Source organism: Oncorhynchus nerka, linkage group LG28, assembly GCF_034236695.1.
Source record: "Oncorhynchus nerka isolate Pitt River linkage group LG28, Oner_Uvic_2.0, whole genome shotgun sequence".
Taxonomy (NCBI): Eukaryota; Metazoa; Chordata; class Actinopteri; order Salmoniformes; family Salmonidae; genus Oncorhynchus; species Oncorhynchus nerka.
The window spans coordinates 80,120,793-80,144,388 of record NC_088423.1 but is presented as its reverse complement, the minus strand read 5'-3'; the positions used below and the strand labels follow the sequence as shown (position 1 = coordinate 80,144,388).

The 23,596-nt window shown below is 45.8% G+C and overlaps 1 pseudogene; it reads right to left on the bottom strand.

Annotated features, from left to right (window-relative positions):
* Positions 1-264: 264 nt before the first annotated feature.
* The window catches only part of LOC115113754 (leucine-rich repeat-containing protein 49-like), a 59,069-nt pseudogene continuing 35,737 nt past the window's right edge, over positions 265-23,596 (bottom strand).

Sequence of the window (23,596 nt, the reverse complement as noted above, 5' to 3'; positions counted from 1 at the left end):
CAAAACAATTCAGTTAATAGTCAGAGATCAGAGGAGCCAGAGATGGTATAATATAGTATAACATACTTAGGGTTTAATGCTCAAAAGATATAAATATAACAAAACAAAAACTTTTGATTATATGTTTTTGTGCAAAATCGTCTGTCTGATTCAGTCAAAATATTAGCTCTGAGTAATTTGATGATTGATGGATGGAGAATACATTTCCTGCAGCATGGTTTCTTGATCAACAGAGACACTACAGGAGCAATAAACATGGAACAGTTAAGTGTTAGGGAATATTTTATTTCTAAGTACAATACAGAAAATTAGTGGTCCGAAAAGAAAACGTGTATTTTGTGCCCTTGTCATCACGCCAGGCAGAGAGAGAGAGTAACATTAAGAAGAGAATTATCATGACACAATCATTCTAGGCTCTATGAGACACACTCATTGTAATCTTCAGCTGGAGATGAAGGCTCCAGAACAGGATCTTTATGAAGGCTTTAAAGTGCAAAGCATGTTTCTCTTTAGGGATGACAATGCACGCTCACAATGACTTTCTCAAGTATATAGCTCTATAGCTCCGTGCATCCTGGAATCAAGTTGAATAGGAAGAACAGAGTATAGAACAAATATCAATATTGTCTTTTTCCATGATAATGTGCATTCAAGTCTATGAGGCCCAGCTGGTGAGAACCCCCCCCCAAAGTTGCCTTTAAAAGAAAAATCCACATCCATCTTCCAGTATGCTGTACCTGTTTCCATTATGCTGTACCTGTTTCTAGTATGTGTCCAGTATGCTGTACCTGTTTCCAGTATGTGTCCAGTATGCTGTACCTGTTTCTAGTATGTGTCCAGTATGCTGTAGCTGTTTCTAGTATGTGTCCAGTATGCTGTACCTGTTTCCAGTATGTGTCCAGTATGCTGTACCTGTTTCTAGTATGTGTCCAGTATGCTGTACCTGTTTCCAGTATGTGTCCAGTATGCTGACCTGTTTCCAGTGTGTCCAGTATGCTGTACCTGTTTCCAGTATGTGTCCAGTATGCTGTACCTGTTTCTAGTATGTGTCCAGTATGCTGTACCTGTTTCCAGTATGTGTCCAGTATGCTGTACCTGTTTCTAGTATGTGTCCAGTAGCTGTTTCTAGTATGTGTCCAGTATGCTGACCTGTTTCCAGTATGTGTCCAGTATGCTGTACCTGTTTCTAGTATGTGTCCAATATGCTGTACCTGTTTCTAGTATGTGTCCAGTATGCTGTACCTGTTTCCAGTATGTGTCCAGTATGCTGTACCTGTTTCTAGTATGTGTCCAGTATGCTGTACCCGTTTCTAGTATGTGTCCAGTATGCTGTAGCTGTTTCTAGTATGTGTCCAGTATGCTGTACCTGTTTCCAGTATGTGTCCAGTATGCTGTACCTGTTTCTAGTATGTGTCCAGTATGCTCTACCTGTTTCCAGTATGCTGACCTGTTTCCAGTATGTGTCCAGTATGCTGCACCTGTTTCCAGTATGCTGTACCTGTTTCTAGTATGTGTCCAGTATGCTGTACCTGTTTCCAGTATGTGTCCAGTATGCTGTACCTGTTTCTAGTATGGGTCCAGTATGCTGTAGGTGTTTCTAGTATGTGTCCAGTATGCTGTACCTGTTTCTAGTATGTGTCCAGTATGCTGTGCCTGTTTCCAGTATGTGTCCAGTATGCTGTACCTGTTTCCAGTGTGTCCAGTATGCTGACCTGTTTCCAGTATGTGTCCAGTATGCTGTACCTGTTTCCAGTGTGTCCAGTATGCTGACCTGTTTCCAGTATGTGTCCAGTATGATGTACCTGTTTCTAGTATGTGTCCAGTATGCTGTACCTGTTTCTAGTATGTGTCCAGTATGCTGTAGCTGTTTCCAGTATGTGTCCAGTATGCTGTAGCTGTTTCTAGTATGTGTCCAGTATGATGTAGCTGTTTCTAGTATGTGTCCAGTATGCTGTACCTGTTTCTAGTATGTGTCCAGTATGCTGTACCTGTTTCTAGTATGTGTCCAGTATGCTGTACCTGTTTCTAGTATGTGTCCAGTATGCTGTACCTGTTTCCAGTATGTGTCCAGTATGCTGTACCTGTTTCTAGTATGTGTCCAGTATGCTGTACCTGTTTCCAGTATGTGTCCAGTATGCTGTACCTGTTTCCAGTATGTGTCCAGTATGCTGTACCTGTTTTCAGTGTGTCCAGTATGCTGTACCTGATTCTAGTATGTGTCCAGTATGCTGTACCTGATTCTAGTATGTGTCCAGTATGCTGTACCTGTTTCCAGTATGTGTCCAGTATGCTGTACCTGTTTCTAGTATGTGTCCAGTATGCTGTAGCTGTTTCCAGTATGTGTCCAGTATGATGTAGCTGTTTCTAGTATGTGTCCAGTATGATGTAGCTGTTTCTAGTATGTGTCCAGTATGATGTAGCTGTTTCTAGTATGTGTCCAGTATGATGTAGCTGTTTCTAGTATGTGTCCAGTATGCTGTACCTGTTTCTAGTATGTGTCCAGTATGCTGTAGCTGTTTCTAGTATGTGTCCAGTATGCTGTAGCTGTTTCCAGTATGTGTCCGGTTTGCTGTACTGTAGGTCTTATGGAGGTTTACCAGGTCTATACCCCTCACCCTCTCACTTTCCCTGTGTGGAGAGCCTGTTGAGGCAGGCCTGACGGAAGGTTGGTCGGTCCCTCATCTCCAGCACATAGTCTCTCACCATCTCCATGAACATGGAGGGCCACAGTTTGTGGAGGGACTCCCCCTTCAGGTTGGTGTCAGATGCCCTCTGGACCTGAGCCTGTATGTACTGTTCCATCACGGCGTGGCGCTCCGATGACGACTCCATAGCACCCTCCTGAGGAGATCCAGGGAACAGAGGACTGTTAGCTTTGACACTGATGAGAGGAAGTCTCCATTGATCATCCTATTGGATAGTAATCATGTTACATTGTAAATCAGTGATCCTCAATCCTTCTCCAGGAGAGCCACTGTCTTCAATACTTTTATTGGCTAAATCAGGTGTTTCACGGCTCAAGGATCACAGCTGTAAATGTATGAAACATGCCCTCAATAAAGCTGCTACAGTATGAAGCATCAGGTATACAGTGACAGGTAGTGGTGATGTCTACAGTAGCAGAGTGAGTGCAGCCAGTCTATCCTGGTCCCAGATCTCTTTGTGATGGAAAAGATCTGGGACCACCAGGCTAGACTGGCTGCTTCCACTCTGCTACTGCAGTCATCACCACTGGGACCAGGCTACAGACAGAGTGATAGTCTGAGAGTGCTGACCTCTGGGCTCTCCGCTCCCACACTGCAGCAGTCTCTACTGGGGTAGTTGAACAGGGCTCTGCTCAGGCCCTCTCCCAGCAGCTTGCCGTTGTCACGCAGCTCCTCTGGGCTCAAGCCTGCACGGCGCCCACGCCCCTCCAACAGAAACTGCAGCTGACGCTTCCTAGAGAGAGAGAGGCAGGGAAGGAGGGAGAGAAAGAGAGAGAGAGAGATTGAGACAAGGCAGAAGTAGTTTTGGGGGTGGGGGTGCTGTGTTGTCTTTTACGTCCATATCGGTCCGCTAATACAAGACCAGCAAAGGCCCAGCACACTCCTTTTGTGAATTTTTTTACCCTAAATGTATTTGAGTGTTTACCAGCATTTGTAACTTGAGTCTGATGATTATCTGTACAAAACAGTTAATCTGAAAATGCTTGTGGAATATAAAAATACATGCTTGATATATGTTTTCCAGTTTCTTGAAATACTTTGCAAATATATACATGTACATATTTTTTGATACTAGTCCCGTGGGAATCAAACCCACAATCCTAGCATTGCAAGCACCATGCGCTACCAACTGAGCCACATCATCACATCATATCATCACAAACCACTTGATGTGTCAATGTACTCAATTACTGTATTGTGCATTGTTCTTCTTCACGGTGATGGAAAGTCTACAGGTACAAACCTAGATGACCAGCCTATGTACTATACAGTAATGTACAAAATCTTTAATTTGATGTGGATGTTTTGTGTCCTTACCCATAACCTTTCACCATTTGATGTAAATGTTTGAGGACAGTGTTTTGTTCATTCTGGATTCTATTAGAATGACATCATAGAGAAAGGGAAAGGGCAACAAGTCTTACAATTCCAACTATTGAATCCTGCAAGATACTGTTCTTAATTATACTACCTTAATTTCCAAAGCGGAAGTGCTGAAAAAAATGGTTTTGCCCACGCTACAGATGTCTATATCGGTCCGCTAATACTAGTAAAGGCCCAGTGCACTACTTCTGTGAAAAAAATGTTTGTTCAAAAAAGAATGTTTTTCTTAATTAATGTTTTTTTTTTAAATCAGATTTTTCAGCGGGTGCTGCAGCACCCCTACTTCCAGCGGCTATGCAAAGGGGACAGGTGAGTTAGACATGTCTGGGGCATCAGGGCATCCAATAGGGGCATCCACTGCCAGGGGCAGTGCCATCGTCAAAGAAGGGAATAACAAAGTATCACAATACACGTTTCGACAAATAGTAATGACATTCACTCAGTGCTCCGCATTAACACATCTGTCAAGACTGGTATCAGATACTATTACAGTCGTGCCGACATGAATTCCATGGAAGCCAAGCCAAACAATTACTTTACGAACAATGAATTGGGAATGATAAAGTGCTTCTACATACATTTTTAAATCAGTTCTTTGTCAGTCGTATAGTTTTCAGCAGCAGGATTGGTACAGATGTAACCAGGATGAGAACATTAATAAAGGATGTTAGCTACATCAAACGTCCCTGTCCATCATTATTCATCTCATGAAATTCAGCACTGCACCAACATGTTCCAAACGCTGGTGCCAGAACTCTGGAATAGTCATTGAGACGGAGGCTGCAGGCTAAAATACCTACTGGGATAAGTGTGAGTGCTTGTGTCGGAGACAGAGAGCCTGAACACTGTATGTATAGGTGGGCAGAGGATCAACTGAGTGGTGTGTATCTATCAAACAGGCCCCATTCAGCATAGCTGAGCATGTACTCTACTGTATAATGATACTGTACAGTAGAGTGGAGGTTGAACGCAAACACCCCAGTATAACAGCCCACACCATCAACTGAATTCACTGAGAAGAAGGATGAACCACTCCTACATTGGGTTCAGGACTCCTTTCTGGCCTCCAGTAATTAGTATTGTATCACAGACATGAATGTCAAAACTATCACATCATGGTTCATACAACAGGACAAGCTGTCCTCCCCCAAAAATGGCCTATCTTCAGGCCTTTTGGCCTTCACCCATGTTCAAGGACTTTTGATTATGACTTGGTCCTCAACCGCAATACACCAAAAGCATTATAGCCATCATAGCCTTTGCTCTGGCTACCTTCACAGCAATATCTGCCCTACCCATGACCATATGTGTTCCCTCATGGATTGTCCAAACCTAACTATGACTGTATAATGTATAGCTCGGGGTTATACATGTCTGTACTGGATCTGAAACCATTCACTGATGACTGTAGTGAACTCCCATCTTAATTATACATACACTGGAAGAACCAAACTACAGGAAGTAGTGTGAGAGCACTGTGCACTGTGCAGAGGCTGAGAGGGGAAAGTTTAGACATTATTTTATATGGAAGGTTAAACCTTAATCAAATACACACACATTACAGCACTTAAAAGGTTAGGGCTGCTGCAGAGTAGGTCAGTGGGCTCAGTTGGGGGGAAAAGGATGAATTCCATAAGGCAGCTCAAAGTAAAGTATTGTTTGATACTCAGACATTTCTTCCATGCTCCGCTCTAGAAGGCCCAGGGGTGTTGTGGGTAATCATACAGAGTGAACCTGAAGGGACACACTAGGGAAGTGAACTAACTGCCATGCTCGTCCATTTCTCACAGCAAACGCTAAAAATGGCAGCTGCTAGGGACAGACCAGCCCTGGCCTGTCATCTCAAGGCCTCACACAGACAGAGATATACAGTACATTTACAGTACATTACACATACCTGCGGCACACACACATGCATACATAAATACACATTCAAAGACATTCAAAGACTAATATATTAGTCAGATACACATTACACACAAAATGCTCTGGCACTCATTCAACTTCTCAGAACCTATTTTGCAGTGTACCAAGTGTATTGTGATTCATAGAGTGGAATTAATTCAAGCCAACAGGGAAGTAGGGAGATTTATGATATGAATAACCTTAGGCTACATGTTTGATCTCCATGGAGTGGCCATCACATCAATTGTTTCTTCATCTGCCCTGAACCAGTCTATAAAAACTCTCTTTATAAGATCAAGTTCATTTCAACTAGTATTTTTGGAAAGGTCAAAGTTCATGTTATCAAACGTCCTATACATATCAAATATTTATTTGACAAATCTATGCAGTGGTCCTTTGTAGCTCACTTGGTAGAGCATGGTGCTTGTAACACCTGAGTAGTGGGTTTGATTCTCAGGTACACCCATATGTAAAAATGTATGACTGTAAATTGTTTTGGATTAAAGCGTTGGCTAAATGGCATATATTATTGTGTTTTCTATATCGGGCGTCAGTGAGTGTGAGTTATTAAAGAGGAACTGGAAGCCAGCAGAATGGCAGTTGGCCTTTTGTTTGCCAATTAACTTTTAATAGTATTCTCCTGACAGACAGGGCTCTGCTCGGGGCACTAAGAGAGACGCCACTACAGCAGGGCTGAGGAGGCGTGACCCCTTCAGTTCAATGGCATGTTTTGCTTTGCTTGGCGGTGTTTCAGTGACCAAGTGATATAGTTTAAGAGCTGTTGGCTGGGGAGAGGAATGAGAACGTGAGGAAGATGCCAGCTACCCACCCTACCACTGGGACCCTGCTTCCAACCAACTCCCTAAGTCTCCTTGATGTCAGGCTTTGTCTATCCTTCACACGCAGACTCATTAACATACGTACACACAGACACACACACAAGCACACACCCACACAGTACACAAACTCAAAAACACACTCAGACAGGTTCTCTAGGTTACAGTGAACACACGTAATTAAAGTGTAGCAAATGTTTTTGTTTGGTAACCTGAGTGAGCGCTGTGTGTTAGTCAGTGCCAGGTACCAGGTGTACCAGGTACCAAACTGTGGCCATATCCAAATACTCATACTTACATACTACATACTTAAACTGCATACTATGTACTCATCGTTGGATACTATTTAGCATGTACTGTAGAATATGAATGGAGTTATAGGCCTACTCAGGCTGGTTACAGGCAGACTATCAAATTGGACCTCTACTGTAGTCCTTATAGCCCATCTATCCTATTTAAAAAGAAGACAGAAACAGATCATTTGGTTAAATTTCAACATATTTATTAGTGAAACTAAAGTGCTGTAACATATATAAGTTAAATTAAATAGCTTAGTACACACACAGAAACTTTTCAAATGTTCAAATCAAAAGACTATTGCACAGAAAACTGTTGGGTGCGTCGCAAATTCAGAACCGTTGGACAGCAGCATAATAAACTAAAGCACTTATCATTGGGAATGATCCATAAATGAAATAATTAAATAGGTAGCCACGCCTACAAAACTAAAACCATTAAAGTGTTTAACCAAAAGGCATGACTAACATGACATCAATACCGCAGCCACATCCTGAGTCCACGGTGCCGACACATTAACAAATCAAAAGATGGTTTAATATTTAGTTTAAAAGCTCTGACGAAGGTCAAGAGAACAATAAACACTTTTCAATGAAAAAACAGAAAGCCACTTAAAAAAAATATAAAATAAAAACTACTTCTGTTTTCAAAGATGTATGCAATACTAATTTTAAGGAGAAGAAAAATGACTTAGCTTACATTTGAACACCACTGCAGAAGTTTCGCTATTCGGCATCTTCCCAATGAAGTAGCCTAGTCTTGTTGTATGGCTACTTGAAGAGAACTAGGGCTCCCAGCCCACCTCTTCCAATGCATTATGGAAAAGTGTTCATCTAATTCTACTAGATGAAGAACCAAAAGAAGTATAACATCCTGGCATTTAAACCATAATCGATTTTTGGAAATTCACATACTCTATTTTCGCATACTGAGACCGCGACATGAGGATTGCGTTGTTTGCCGTTATTCATTGATTTCGGTAGCATTTCCCCATATCTAATTGATTAGCTGTTGTTAAAGCTGAAAAGAGCATGGCATCCGGGCATTTAAAGTATACTCGATTTTCAAAATGACGCATACTTTTTATTTTTTGCATACTCTAACGGCCTACTATTCAGGATGCAAGTATGGGTATTCCGGCCAACATCTCAGCACCCCTGCAGCACCTTGCACAAGCTGGTCAAGGGTGCACCTTAGCCACACTCAAGGTCCTAAACGATATCATAACCGCCATCGATAAAAGACAGTACTGTGCAGCCGTCTTCATCTACCTGGCCAAGGCTTTCGACTCTGTCAATCACCACATTCTTATCGGCAGACTCAATAGCCTTGGCTTCTCAAATGACTGCCTCGCCTGGTTCACCAACTACTTCTCAAATAGAGCTCAGTGTGTCAAATCGGAGGGCCTGTTGTCCGGACATCTGGCAGTCTCTATGGGTGTGCCACAGGTCTCAATTCTCGGGATGATTCTTTTCTCTGTATATATCAATGATGTCACTCTTGCTGCAGGTGATTCTCTGATCCACCTCTGACGACACCATTCTGCATACATCTGGCCCTTCTTTGGACACTGTGTTAACAAACCTCCAAACGAGCTTCAACACCATACAACACTCCTTCCATGGCCTCCAACTGCTTTTAAATGCAAGTAAAACTAAGTGCATGATCTTCAAACGATTGCTGCCCGCACCCTCCCGCCCGACTAGCATCACTACACTGGACGGTTCTGACATCTACAAATACCTAGGTGTCTGGTTAGACTGTAAACTCTCCTTCCAGACTCACATTAAGCATCTGCAATTCAAAATTAAATCTAGAATCAGCTTCCTATTTCGCAATAAAGCCTCCTTCACTCATTTACATTTAACATTTAAGTCATTTAGCAGACGCTCTTATCCAGAGCGACTTACTCATGCTGCCAAACATACCTTCGTAAAACTGACTATCCTACTAATCCTTGACTTCGGCGATGTCATTTACAAAATAACCCCTAACACTCTACTCAGCAAACTGGATGTAGTCTATCACAGGGCCAACTGTTTAGTCACCAAAGCCCCATATGCTACCCACCATTGCGACCTGTATGATCTCGTTGGCTGGCCCTCACTGCATATCCGTCCACAAACCCACTGGCTCCAGGTCATCAATAAGTCTTTGCTAGGTAAAGCCCCGCCTTATCTCAGCTCACTGGTCACCATAGCAACACCCACCCGTAGCATGCGCTCCAGCAGGAATATTGCACTTGTCATCCCCAAAGCCAACACTTCCTTTGGCCGCCTTTCCTTCCAGTACTCTGCTGCCAATGACTGGAACAAATTGAAAAAATCTCTGAAGCTGGAGTCTTATATCTCCCTATCTAACGTTAAGCATCAGCCGTCAGAGCAGCTTACCGATCACTGTACCTGTACATAGCCAATCTGTAAATAGCACACCCGACTACCTCATCCCCATATTATTACTTACCCTTTTACACCCCAGTATCTCTACTTGCACATCATCATCTGCACATCTATCACTTTGCTTTATCGTGGCCAGGTCACAGTTGTAAATGAGAACTTGTTCTCAACTGGCCTACCTGGTTAAATAAAGGTGAGAAAAAAAAATATATATATATATAAAATTCAGACACGGCCTGTGTGTGTCAGTCAGTGCCAGTTACCATGCACTGTGGGTAGGGAGCTCACCTGGACTCCTCCAGCAGTACTAGCAGGCGGCAGCGTGGTGTCTCGGTGGCAGCGATATGACCCAGCGTCCCAAACAGACGCTCTGCAGAGATCACTTCATTCATGGTCACCTGATGCACACACACACCCAATATAAATACACACACATACACACACATGCACACACACACAAGGGAAAATAAAAAGGGCATCAGCTAACACGTTGTTCAGAACATTATAGCACAAAGATGCTGAAAGACAAAACATGTTAGATTTTTTCTGAGTGTGTAGGTGGACCTGACCTCCAGGTTGTTGATCTTGTGCAGGTTGAAGTGATGCAGGCGGTAGATGAGGAAGGATCTCCACAGGGAAAGGCTGACTACAGGGTTCCCCTCTGGGTGGATGGTCAGCTGGTCCAGACGTCTCACCTGGGCCAGAGCAGCCAGCTGGGGAAGACGGTAGACGTTGGTCTCCAGGAAAATCAGGTGCTGTATGGAAGGATACCATAATAAGTCAGGAAACCAGTCAATGAGTGGCCATATCAGTATCCTATTGGCTAATGAGAACCCTCAGTTTAGAACTCCAAAAGAGACCATGTGTTACCACGGTGAGAATATGACTAGCCAATGAGAAGACTCTTTATTGAACAGTATGTAATTTGTAGTAAATGTGTTCTCACAGATAGGTTGGGGAACTTGACCCTTATGCGTGGCAGTGTTGGCACGATCGCATCAAAGTGGATGTAGCGGAAGGCTATGACAGTGACGGCCCCTGCAGTCTGGACCCCCCAGCCTCTCTCCAGGGCCTCCAGGGCCCCGAGGCCGAACAGGCGCAGTGTTTCCCCATCCAGCTCCGCCAGGTGGCTGTCTGACAGGGAGAGGCTCTGCAGGCTGGCACCCCCTGCCTCAAGGAGCCTGGAACACACAGAGAAACAGACAGTCAGGACACACACCTGTGAGGATGGGCACCTGATTTGTTAAGGAGGGTACCCAGTCCCCCCCCCGGTAATTTGAAACATGGTGGCTCCCTAGGTACATTAAGTAATACCCACCTGGCCAACTCTCTACCCACCTGGCACAGTCACAAGTTTCCAGGATCCTCTGGACTATCATTAAGAAAAAGATATCTCAGTTTACATGTGTCTGAAGAAGTGGGCCAATCAGTGGAGGGGAAAGAAACAGCAGTGAGAGGGGTTATCAGAGTTAAGTGAATGTAACATTTGTCTTCAATGCTGACTAATTGCTCTCCATTCTCTGTGACAACAGTTGAAGTGCCCTTCCCTGATAAGGAGTCGTGAGAGTAGAGAATCAGGATGAGTCTCAGGGAGACATGATCTCTCTGTCCCTGTTGGAGCCTCACTAGCTGCCCTGTGTCTCTCTGCCTTCTCTCCCTGCCTCCCAGTCTGCTGACACTCAGGGGACCTGCTGCATACCAGAGGATCATATAGCTCCACGGACCAGCCGTCCACACCAGCCATTAGAGTTCACCCACCAACAACCTAATCAGTCTATTCATATTTCACACCCATTAGAATGTAACGCCGCTGATCATGGGAAAAGAAAACACAAGGGAGGACTAATCCTGACACTATTGGAGCTGTAATCCTATAGGCCAAGTCTTGTTGGGCTGATTGTTACAGAGTCAGGGGAGTGAAACAAGGCTTCTTTAAGAAGCCATCGTTGTTGTCACACACCAAACCTGATCCCCTGGAGGTCACTTCTCTCTCTCTAGAGGACTGAGGACCGACTCCTACCCTCCTCTCATATCTCTGTCTGCTGCACCTTTTAGTGCATCTAAGACCTGGCAAGATGCTGTCCAGGTAAGCAGAGACAAAGAACAGAGAGGAATCAAGGAGAGTGGTCTGAGAACATGTAAGAGAGGCTTTGTACTGTGAGCAAGAACAGGAAGAAGAGATGATACAAAGATGGTCAGACAGGTGTGCTGACCCAGAAAGAGAGTGCTGAAGTGGGAAGATTCTGGCACAAATGAAGGTGTATTGGAACAGAGGAGAGATTAAAATGTTGATTGACTTGTGATTATCATGTAATAACCATGACAGGACATTCTAAAGACCACTATCAAGGCTGTGGTTGTAGAGGGACACAAGAGAGCAGTTTGTTAACAAGCTGCAGGGTTACAGGTCTAGAGTTGACTCTAGCCCTAGGAGAAAGAAAGGTGAATGTGAGCCAGAGAGATTCAGGACACCAGGGTTAAAGGTCACATAGCTACAGTGAAGCTAAGCTATGTATTGGCCACCATGACTACTGTGTCTCTATAGGACCACCTGTGTGTGTGTGTGTGTGTGTGTGTGTGTGTGTGTGTGTGTGTGTGTGTGTGTGTGTGTGTGCAAGCGTGTGTGTGTGTGAGTGAATGAATAAGAGTCAGTAAACTGCCCATGGCTGCCTCAGAGTTCAGTCATTAACACCTGCTGTAATAGTCCATTTCCCCTCAGAGTTTTAATAACCTGGGAGAAAACCCAACCTTAACAAAACAACCCAGGAATTACATTAGCTAATTAACCTCCAGATAATCCTAACATTCAGTACGAGCCGATTCCAAAAATCCAGCAGTGACTGACGGACTAGCGTCTGACTCAATCATGGAGAACAATTTTTCTAGCAGGCCGTGTTGCTAATCTAAGACGACCCACCATGCGGTGGGTGAAAAACCCAATCTTAATCAAACAGTGTCGCGTTTCAAGGAAGCGCCGCGTCTGACACCGAGGGGCAGGCGAGGAACGTGAGGGGTGATGACTGGTGATGTAAGAGCAAGGGGGTACTACTGGCCACACGGAGGAAAGTATCTCGTCCAGGGAGCTACTAGCTGGAGGGCTCCTCATGCACACAAACACACGCACACACACACTGGGAGACCCAGGCCCCACGGAGCAGAGCGGAAGTCTGGGCCAGCGATAGACCAGACAAGTGAAAGACGGTGCTAATCTTCAGGACACGCCACACCTCTTAGAGGTGGCTTTGCCAAAGGTACTAAATCAAAAGCTGTTGGACAGACAGAGAGGGATAGTGAGATAGAGAGAGAGACAGAGACGAGAGCGAGAGAGAAAGAAAGAAAGACAGACAGAGAGAGAGAGAGCGAGAGAAAGGAGACTCTGGGTAATATGTAGATAGAGTAAAGAAGAGTGATGGTAACTTTTCATCCCTTTCTGGGGAAGTCTGGAAGCATGCCATCAGCCCACTCTGCACTGTGCCATGTATTGTTCCTGGTAATCACTCTTGATAGACTGCCAGGTGCCTCCAAATCCCCTCCTGAAACACTTAAGAGGAAGAGGAGACACAAAGATGATCAAACTGAGGAAAGTCTAACTGTGGAAAACATTTCCTGATGTGTTCAGCATTTCAATTATCTGGACCTAATCCAGCAGGAGCTTCAAAACGATGTCTGCCATGAGCCTACATGTGTCTAGCTATGATAGCACCACATAAGGAGCATGGTTATTTAGCTTGTCATGATGTGAGAAGAACCTTTCAAAATGTTCTAAACTGAAAGAAAAATGTAATTGTTCAAGCAATTTCTCTATTAGCATGGTAGCAGGTCTGTACAGTGTCTGCAATAAAGCATGAACATAATAGTCAGAGGAGTTGGCTAGAGCTGACACAGATCTGGAACCAGGCTATTTCTGTATGTCTCTCCTGGCATGATGTAGACACAGATCTGGAACCAGGCTATTTCTGTATGTCTCTCCTGGCATGATGTAGACACAGATCTGGAACCAGGCTATTTATGTATGACTCTCCTGGCATGATGTAGACACAGATCTGGAACCAGGCTATTTATGTATGTCTCTCCTGGCATGATGTAGACACAGATCTGGAACCAGGCTATTTCTGTATGTCTCTCCTGGCATGATGTAGACACAGATCTGGAACTAGGCTATTTCTGTATGTCTCTCCTGGCATGATGTAGACACAGGTCTGGAACTAGGCTATTTCTGTATGTCTCTCCTGGCATGATGTAGAGTAAGATCTGGAACCAGGTTATTTCTGTATGTCTCTCCTGGCATGATGTAGAGTAAGATCTGGAACCAGGCTATTTCTGTATGTCTCTCCTGGCATGATGTAGAGTAAGATCTGGAACCAGGCTATTTCTGTATGTCTCTCTTGGCATGATGTAGAGTATGATCTGGAACTAGGCTATTTCTGTATGTCTCTCCTGGCATGATGTAGAGTAAGATCTGGAACCAGGCTATTTATGTATGTCTCTCCTGGCATGATGTAGAGTAAGATCTGGAACCAGGCTATTTCTGTATGTCTCTCCTGGCATGATGTAGAGTAAGATCTGGAACCAGGCTATTTCTGTATGTCTCTCCTGGCATGATGTAGAGTAAGATCTGGAACCAGGCTATTTATGTATGTCTCTCCTGGCATGATGTAGACACAGATCTGGAACCAGGCTATTTATGTATGTCTCTCCTGGCATGATGTAGACACAGATCTGGAACCAGGCTATTTATGTATGTCTCTCCTGGCATGATGTAGACACAGATCTGGAACCAGGCTATTTATGTATGTCTCTCCTGGCATGATGTAGACACAGATCTGGAACCAGGCTATTTATGTATGTCTCTCCTGGCATGATGTAGACACAGATCTGGAACCAGGCTATTTATGTATGTCTCTCCTGGCATGATGTAGACACAGATCTGGAACCAGGCTATTTATGTATGTCTCTCCTGGCATGATGTAGACACAGATCTGGAACCAGGCTATTTCTGTATGTCTCTCCTGGCATGATGTAGACACAGATCTGGAACCAGGCTATTTCTGTATGTCTCTCTTGGCATGATGTAGACACAGATCTGGAACCAGGTTATTTCTGTATGTCTCTCCTGGCATGATGTAGAGTAAGATCTGGAACCAGGCTATTTCTGTATGTCTCTCTTGGCATGATGTAGAGTATGATCTGGAACTAGGCTATTTATGTATGTCTCTCCTGGCATGATGTAGAGTAAGATCTGGAACCAGGCTATTTCTGTATGTCTCTCCTGGCATGATGTAGAGTAAGATCTGGAACCAGGCTATTTCTGTATGTCTCTCCTGGCATGATGTAGAGTAAGATCTGGAACCAGGCTATTTCTGTATGTCTCTCCTGGCATGATGTAGAGAAAGATCTGGAACCAGGCTATTTCTGTATGTCTCTCCTGGCATGATGTAGAGTAAGATCTGGAACCAGGCTATTTCTGTATGTCTCTCCTGGCATGATGTAGAGTAAGATCTGGAACCAGGCTATTTCTGTATGTCTCTCCTGGCATGATGTAGAGTAAGATCTGGAACCAGGCTATTTCTGTATGTCTCTCCTGGCATGATGTAGAGTAAGATCTGGAACCAGGCTATTTCTGTATGTCTCTCCTGGCATGATGTAGAGTAAGATCTGGAACCAGGCTATTTCTGTATGTCTCTCCTGGCATGATGTAGAGTAAGATCTGGAACCAGGCTATTTCTGTATGTCTCTCCTGGCATGATGTAGAGTAAGATCTGGAACTACGCTATTTCTGTATATCTTCGGCATGATGTAGAGTAAGATCTGGAACCAGGCTATTTCTGTATGTCTCTCCTGGCATGATGTAGAGTAAGATCTGGAACCAGGCTATTTCTGTATGTCTCTCCTGGAATGATGTAGAGTAAGATCTGGAACTACGCTATTTCTGTATATCTTCGGCATGATGTAGAGTAAGATCTGGAACCAGGCTATTTCTGTATGTCTCTCCTGGAATGATGTAGAGTAAGATCTGGAACTACGCTATTTCTGTATATCTTCGGCATGATGTAGAGTAAGATCTGGAACCAGGCTATTTCTGTATGTCTTCGGCATGATGTAGAGTAAGATCTGGAACCAGGCTATTTCTGTATGTCTTCGGCATGATGTAGAGTAAGATCTGGAACCAGGCTATTTCTGTATATCTTCGGCATGATGTAGAGTAAGATCTGGAACCAGGCTATTTCTGTATGTCTTCGGCATGATGTAGATGTAACATTTATTGAATGAAGTGTTATGGTTTATTGAAGTGTTTCTGAGTGGTGGTGACATCAGATTCTCTCGCTCATTCCCAGACTTCCTTCTCCCATCATAAGTAGAACATGAAGATTGATGTGCTTGCCCCTCCACCTGCTTGGAGACCCAGCGTGCCGCTGTATTAATGAATATATACATAGCATGTGGGCACTGACGTCTCCTCTCTAACTCTCTGGCCAGCCCCAATATTGGATTTCTGGGTAATAACTCTTCCCTCCTGTCATATCTCAAGGGAACCGAGAACGAATAAATGTTCCTCCAGTCTGCTCACAAAGGAATATAAAACAGAGGCTACTATCCAGCAGTCGGACAGGCAAGGGCACACCCACGCGTACACACACACACACACACACACACACACAAACTTGTTTCTGCATGCACACACGCTAACACACACACTCACGAACAGACATTCACACACACACACAAAATTTGCTAAGCACTCACAGAGACAACCATTCTCCTACTCCATCTCTCATCCTGACACACTAAAAGGGGTTCCCTCCTTCCTCCATTCTAAACGCACTGTCAACATTTGCTCCTGTCTTAATTCTTCTCCAGCTCAGGTCGGGCTGCTAATGCCAAAGAGAGATGACAACATATGCTTCCTTTTACCTGCTGAGGGGCAGGGGCCCATTTCAGTCAACCCATATCATTTACCACTCCAGCTTGGTGTGGAAAAGGGAGCTTGAAAAGGCCATTGACTATACTGATAAACACTTATAGCATTAATACACCAATTCTAGCCAACTAGGTATAATTGCACAAGGTTAGCCAAGGTTCATGCCTCTGTGTGTGCCAAACATCACCATTTTGCAGTGACAAGTGTTCTGAAGTTATGAGGTGCATGACTTTCACTGGGCACATTCCTTTAAGCTAGTTTCTCAAGGGAAGTAAAATCAAACGATTCAACTAAACCTGCATCGCATCTATTTATCTTTATGTGGTTGTTAATTATTCAGCAGGACTTTAGCTGGCCCTCTCTCACATGCTCTTATAAAGATGATGATCCATGTGTCTTCATATGGCAGCAGCAGTAACGTGTGAACTGTCACACGCTGATTTTTCTGTGATGAATGTGAACATTGCCGGTCACACCCAGGGAGCAACAAATAGCATATCCAGAGCTAATGGATCTAATTATGCGGACGCCAGCGGTTATTCTTTCTCAGAAGCAATGTGGGGACAGAGCAGAGGGCAGCCTCCAGGCCCTCCATCTCTCAGAGAGGAAAACCCTCCACACCAGGGGGTCCCCCTGCCCCCCTCCCCAGTCCCAGAGCAGAACCAGATGTGGAGGACATAGAGAGACAGGCCCAGCTCTGCAGCTCTGCCCAGCGTGTGGGAATGAAGAACCCTGTCTGTCTTTTAAGGATTAAGGAGGAATATACCGGACCAGGACATACTATCAATCCGGAGATAAAGCAAATCATTCTTACCATGAGATGTCAGAGGGTCATACCTGTAGAACATCACATCTATAAATCACTGCTCAGTCCATCATCTCCTGTTTTATACTTTCAGGAATAGGAACATTCCCATGGGCATATTTACTGTAAGACACCCAAAGGAGTGAATACCAAGCTCACAAACATACATCAACTACATGAAACAGACAGAGAGCTGACAAACTGCACTTAGACAAAGGACAGTACGAGGTTATAGATGTGAAACATCATAAAATGGTTATTCTCTTTTATCCCATTGCACACAACAATAAAAAAAAATGGTTAACGTTACAGATAAGTAGACCACATCACACCGTATGGTGAATCACTTGAGCCCTAGCCTTGACCCCTTTCGCGACACAAACTGCTATAAGAGATCCTATAAGTGAATTAGGGCCATGAAGGATTGCGCTTCCGGGACATTTTCATATCCCGGAGGAAGAAAGCAACATGTAATAATAGTGGTTGACACTGCCACAGCATCCATCTCAGCCTGACCCCTTATAACTCACGGGACTGGTATACAGTCCCTCCAGGAGGAGTTAGGGCCTGCAGCACGGGGGCTAAGCCTGGTCAGGCCAGGCTGGGGGAATGGCCATATGGAGAACAAGGTCTCACCCTCTAAACCCCACAAAAAAGTTAGCTAACTAAGTAATGGGGCCCTGTGCAGTTTTGGGAAAATCATCAGTGTAACGACTAACGAGTGTTAGAGGGTGAAATGTTGAGTGTGTAAAGCAGAGGGAATGTCTCTATGCAGGGAACCATTATAGATGAGGGATATCCTTTTGTATGTTAGTGTATAGTGTAGACAGTCAACAGGAGGCTGGTGAAGGGAGGACGGCTCATAATAATGGCTGGAATGGAAAGGTATTAAAACATATAGAAACCATGTGTTTGATATTATTCCATTAATTTCATTCCAGCCATTACAATGAACCGTCCTCCCCAGTTAAGGTGCCACAAGCCACCTGTGGTAGACACCAGTCATCTGACACATATGGAACCCAGGAGAATGAAACAAAATCCTCAAATGTGTTCCAACCATACAGTTTTATTGGCTAAACTTGAAATAATTATAATGTGTGAACAATTATAACGGGACCATGTTTTATTGCATTGGAAGAATGTTTACATTCCAATATCCTATCCCCTGTGAGTACGCGTATCAGTGGAGGCTGCTGAGGGGAGGACGGCTCATAATAATGGCTGGAACGCAGCAAATGGAATGGCATCAAACACATGGAAACCATGTGATTGATGTATTTGATACCATTCCACCTATGCCGCTCACGCCATTACCACAAGCCAGTCCTCCCCAATTAAGTTGCCACCAACCTCCTGTGATGTGTATGTATTCCTGGATGTGGTGTAGTACTAACTTGGGGTCTCGAGGACTGTTGGGGCGACTGGTGGAGCGTATCCGGGTCTCACTGCCCCCTGTTGGCCTGTCCAGAGCCGACACCGGACTCACCCGTCTGGCAGAACAGAAAACATATTATGTTTACCTCTATAACAGTCCTGCAACTATAACTACTGTCTTCCAGAGCCCAAAGTGCCACCCCTATGCACGGCCCCTCCCCCCTAACGTTACCTGAGCTGCTCATCCGGAGAAGGTTCCAGTGCAAGGCCATTGGTCTGGGCGGGACTGTGGGCGGGGCTTGCTTCAGGACTGACTTCCTCCTTGGCTCCGTTCTGAGCCGGGTGCTCCAGGCAGGCCCTGACCCCCTCCCACTGCAGTGCTGCATTACGGATGGCCAGACGCCGCTTTTCCTGCACATACACATAAACGCACGCAGACAGGCACACACACGATCACACGCACACACACATGCACAAGCACACATGCATGCACAAACATGCGCGCACACACAAGGAACAGAGCAGGGTTCAGTTGGCATTGGTCCTCAGCAGGGCACACAGAGGACAGGATGATATTATGAAACTGAAATCTCTCTCCTGCTACAGACAAAGACATTCTACCTACCTTGCTTGTCACTGAGGAGTCCTGAGACTTGAGTCCAAGTTGAGTGTAGAACTGCTGAGGCGCAACATGTGCAGGACTCTATGAACACAAATACACATGTACTGTTTATCTTCAAATGTTATTCTAACTGATAGACTGTCACTTAGCTTACATTACTTACAAACATGCCTATCTTACCAATACCTAGTCTCAGTTACAGTTACAAAGGCTCTGTCTGTAATAACAAGGTACAATTTGTGTGTGCTGTACTGTATATGCCCCATATCTCTCAACAACTGTCTCAGCATTACTGCAGCAGCAGAATCCGTGTTGACTGTAGCAGAGGCAGCAGCAGTACTTCTGTGCCACCCCCACCCTGCAACAAGGAAGAATGCAGCTCTCTCTCTCGCTTTCTCCTTGATTTCATTTTTTTGTTGTTGCCTTTATTCAGATCAGTTTTGATACGCACAGGTATGGAATGGAATGCTCCATTCCCACACACAGAGGACAGCTGGCAAACAGGATTGATAGTGGATCATTCTGAGACTACATGAACCCTCACGGAGCATTTCATTTATCATTATTTCCTCAACTAGCTCAATTAGCTGGATTAGCTCAATTAGCTTGGATTACACACAGGCAATTAAACTTCCTCTAGACCTCTTGCTGATCTCTCAGTATCAGTCAATGCAGCAGGAAGGCAGGAACACACACATCAATATACAGTATATAATGAGCAAAAATATAAACGCAACATGTGAAGTGTTTCATGATCTGAAATAAAAGATCCCAGAAATGTTCCATTACCCTGTTAGTGAGCATTTCTCCTTTACTAGATAATCCATCCACATGACAGGTGTGGCATATCAAGAAGCTGATTAAACAACTGTCACGACTCCTGCCGAAGGTGGCTCCCCTTCCTGTTCGGGTGCCACTGATCTTTTTCTCCCCCTCCTTGTCTGTTTATTACTTACACCTGTGTTTAGTTAGGTTAATTAGTTGGGCTTTATTATCCAGCCGGCCCGCCTGCTGGGTGTGCGGGATTGTTTTATGTGTACTCGTGTACATGCCTGTAAGTCACGGTTGTTCGTGTACGTGTGTTATTCAGGACTGTTTAGTTCCTCTGTGTTTTGGGGCATTTGTTTGAGTGGCGTCGTTTTCACCTGTGTGGTGAATAAAGAAGTAGTGCTACTCTGAACCCTCTGTTTCCTGCGTCTGACTTCTTCCTCCACTACACCCCGGACGTTACAGAATCCCACACCGATTGAATGGAGTCAGTAGGAGCAGCTGCCAACCCCCTCCCATCGATGGAGGAACGTGTCCTCCACCACACCACCGTCATCAATCGGATCGGATCCGCGATGGACCAGATGATGGAGAGAATGGACCGATGGGAGAGGAGTGGTCTCCTCTCTCCACCTTCGGTTTCCCCTTCTCCTCTCTCCCCATCCCCCGGCTCCAGCGCTCTCCGTCTTGCGCTCCCTAGGGATTATGATGGAGCGGCGGCGGGGTGTCAGGAGTTCGAGCGGCGGGAGGGCGACTGTTCCACCTTAGGCAGGAGAAGAGGAGCGCCCAGGATTACGCCTTGGAGTTCCGGATCTTGGCCGCTGGGCCTGGGTGGAACGACAGGGCCCTTATAGACCACTACAGGTGTAGTCTCCGGGAGGACGTCCGCAGGGAGCTAGCGTGTCGGGACACGCTCTCTCCCTAGATTAATTTATTGACATGTCTATCCGGCTGGACAATCTGCTGGCTGCACGCGGGCGTTCGGAGAGGGTCCTATGCGTTCCACCAACCAGCGCCCCCGCTCCCATTCCTATGGAGTTGGGAGGGGCCATGCCGAGGTGTACCGGAGGAGGAGGCTCCCCCTGCACCAGCTGTGGTCGGAGAGGACACACGGCCGATCGGTGCTGGGGGGGGCCCGTCTGGGAGTCGAGATGGCAGGCGGAACGCTTCTCGGTCAACCCAGGTGAGTCAGCACCAAACTCACCCAGAACCCCCTGTTGGTCACTTGTTTGTCTTTATTTCTTTCCTTGATTTTTTCCCCTCTTCCCAGCATAAGGCACTAGTCGATTCAGGTCCAGCTGGGAACCTTATGGATTGCGGACTCGCCATCGCAGGGGAATCATAGGGAGCGTATAAGTCTCTTCATTATCGATTCGCCTGCGTTTCCAGTGGTGCTGGGGATTCCCTGGCTGGCTAGTCACAATCCCAAGATTTCGTGGAGACAGAGGGTTCTCCAGGGGTGGTCAGGGGAGTGTTCTGGAAGGTGTCTGGGAGTTTCCATCGGTGCCACATCGGTGGAGAGTCCAGACCAGGGTTCACGGATGCACCCCTCTCTAGCATTCATAGTGGAGGTGGACGCGTCCGAGGCTGGGGTGGGTGCTGTGCTATCACAGCGCTCGGGTACGCCACCAAAACTCCGCCCCTGCCCTTTCTTTTCGAGGAAGCTCAGTCCAGCGGAGCGTAACTATGATGTGGGGTGTGGAGACACTGGCTTGAGGGGGCTAAGCACCCCTTTCTCATCTGGACCGACCACCAGAATCTGGAGTATATTCAGGCAGCTAGGAGACTGAATCCACGTCAGGCAAGGTGGGCCATGTTCTTCACCCGATTCCGGTTTACTCTGTCGTATAGACCAGGCTCCCAGAACGTAAAGGCTGACGCACTGTCCCGCCTTTATGATACGGAGGATAGGTCCACCGAACCTACTCCCATCCTTTCCGCCTCAAGACTGATGGCACCAGTGGTATGGGAGGTGGACTCTGACATCGAGCGGGCGTTACGGGCGGAGCCTGCGCCTCCTCAGTGTCCGGCTGGGCGTAAGTACGTGCCGCTTGGTGTTTGGGACCAACTGATTCGGTGGGCTCACACCCTACCCTCCTCGGGTCACCCTGGGGTGGTGAGGACAGTGCGGGGCCTCCGGGAGAAGTATTGGTGGCCCACCTTGGCTAGGGACGTTAGGGTTTATGTCTCTTCCTGTTTGGTGTGCACCCAGAGTAAGGCTCCTAGGCACCTTCCTAGAGGGAATTTACAACCCCTCCCCGTTCCACAACGGCCATGGTCTCACCTATCAGTTGATTTCACCCCCGTCTCAGGGGAACACAACGGTTTTGGTGATTGTGGATCGGTTCTCTAAGTCCTGCCATCTCCTCCCGTTGCCCGGTCTCCCTACAGCCCTACAGACTGCGGAGGTGCCGGAGGACATCGTCTCTGATCGGGGTCCCCAGTTCACGTCCCGGGTATGGATGGCGTTCATGGAGAGTCTGGGGGTCTCGGTCAGCCTGACCTCCGGTTATCACCCTGAGAGTAATGGGCAGGTGGAGAGAGTGAACCAGGAGGTGGGTAGGTTTCTGCGGTCGTATTGCCAGGACCGGCCCAGCGAGTGGTCTAGGTACGTCCCATGGGCGGAGTTGGCCCAAAACCCACTCCGTCACTCCTCGACAAAACTATCTCCGTTCCAGTGTGTGTTGGGCTACCAGCCGGTCCGGGCACCTTGGCATCCGAGTCAGACCGAGGCTCCTGCGGTGGAGGAGTGGGTGCATCGCTCCAAGGAGACCTGGAGGGCCGTCCAGGAATCCCTCAAACAAGCCAGTGGACGGCAGAAGAGGAGTGCTGACCACCACCGCAGTGAGGCCCCCGTATTTGTACCGGGGGACAGGGTCTGGCTCTCGACCCGAAACCTACCCCGGACAGATAATGAAACGGATTAGTATTTCTGTCTGTAATAAAGTCATTATTATTAAGGGAAAAACTCATTCTGATTGGCTGGGACTGGATCCCCTGTGGGTGGGCCTATGCCCTCCCAGGCCCACCCATGGCTGCGCCCCTGCCCAGTCATGTGAAATCCATAGATTAGAGTCTAATGAATTCATTTCATTTGACTGATTTCCTTATATGAACTGTAACTCAGTAAAATCGTAGAAATTGTTGCACGTTGCGTTTATATTTTTGTTCAGTATAGATACAGTACAGTATGCATTCTCTAACACAGAGGTGCAGTACAGATAGACAATGATTGAACAAGCATGTTTTGGTCATTTGAACTGAAATCATAACCAGTCTCAAACAAAGGTTGGTGGGATCTGATATTATTCAAAAGGAACTGAGCACTTAGAAACCCTGTAGTTAGAACAGTTATTGTGAGGAACACTTATGGAAAAGATAATGGAGGAAAAAGACAAATGACTATTGAAGTGGATTGAAAAACTTGTAGCTACAGTCACTGTTATTTGAGCCCCCTTGGAAAAATAACTTTTTTTCTAAACAGAAGACACCACGCCAAGCTACATATATGCAGGGTTACTGGGGTATAGTGGGTTGAGCCTTCCTCTCCCTACTATAATGCTCCCATTGATCAACTCATGGT